Genomic DNA, 212 nt, shown 5'->3' with positions numbered 1-212 from the left:
GTTTTATTTTTTAAAAATTTAAATTTTACAAAAAATAAAATGTTTACTTATATAAATAGATAAATATTAGAACCTCGTTTCCGTGCCCGCTCTCCAAAACACTTTTGAAAAAACTAATGCAGACCTTATCTGTATTAGACATGCAAATTCTAAACAAAGTAAAAGAGCCCTCATAAGTGTGAGTTTCTATGTCCCCTTTGGGTTTTTTCAGT

At 28.8% G+C, this 212-nt stretch overlaps 1 protein-coding gene and 1 pseudogene across 2 annotated transcripts in view; one reads left to right on the top strand and one right to left on the bottom strand.

Annotated features, from left to right (window-relative positions):
- LOC119586613 overlaps window positions 1–212 on the top strand; it is a 21,277-nt pseudogene that overhangs the window by 546 nt on the left and 20,519 nt on the right.
- Window positions 1–212, bottom strand: part of LOC119586356 (monocarboxylate transporter 10-like) — a 49,653-nt gene that overhangs the window by 46,572 nt on the left and 2,869 nt on the right. The gene's annotated exons all lie outside the window — the stretch shown is intronic.

Source organism: Penaeus monodon, chromosome 21 (genome assembly GCF_015228065.2).
Source record: "Penaeus monodon isolate SGIC_2016 chromosome 21, NSTDA_Pmon_1, whole genome shotgun sequence".
Lineage (NCBI taxonomy): Eukaryota > Metazoa > Arthropoda > Malacostraca > Decapoda > Penaeidae > Penaeus > Penaeus monodon.
This window is presented reverse-complemented; position numbering and strand designations above follow the sequence as displayed.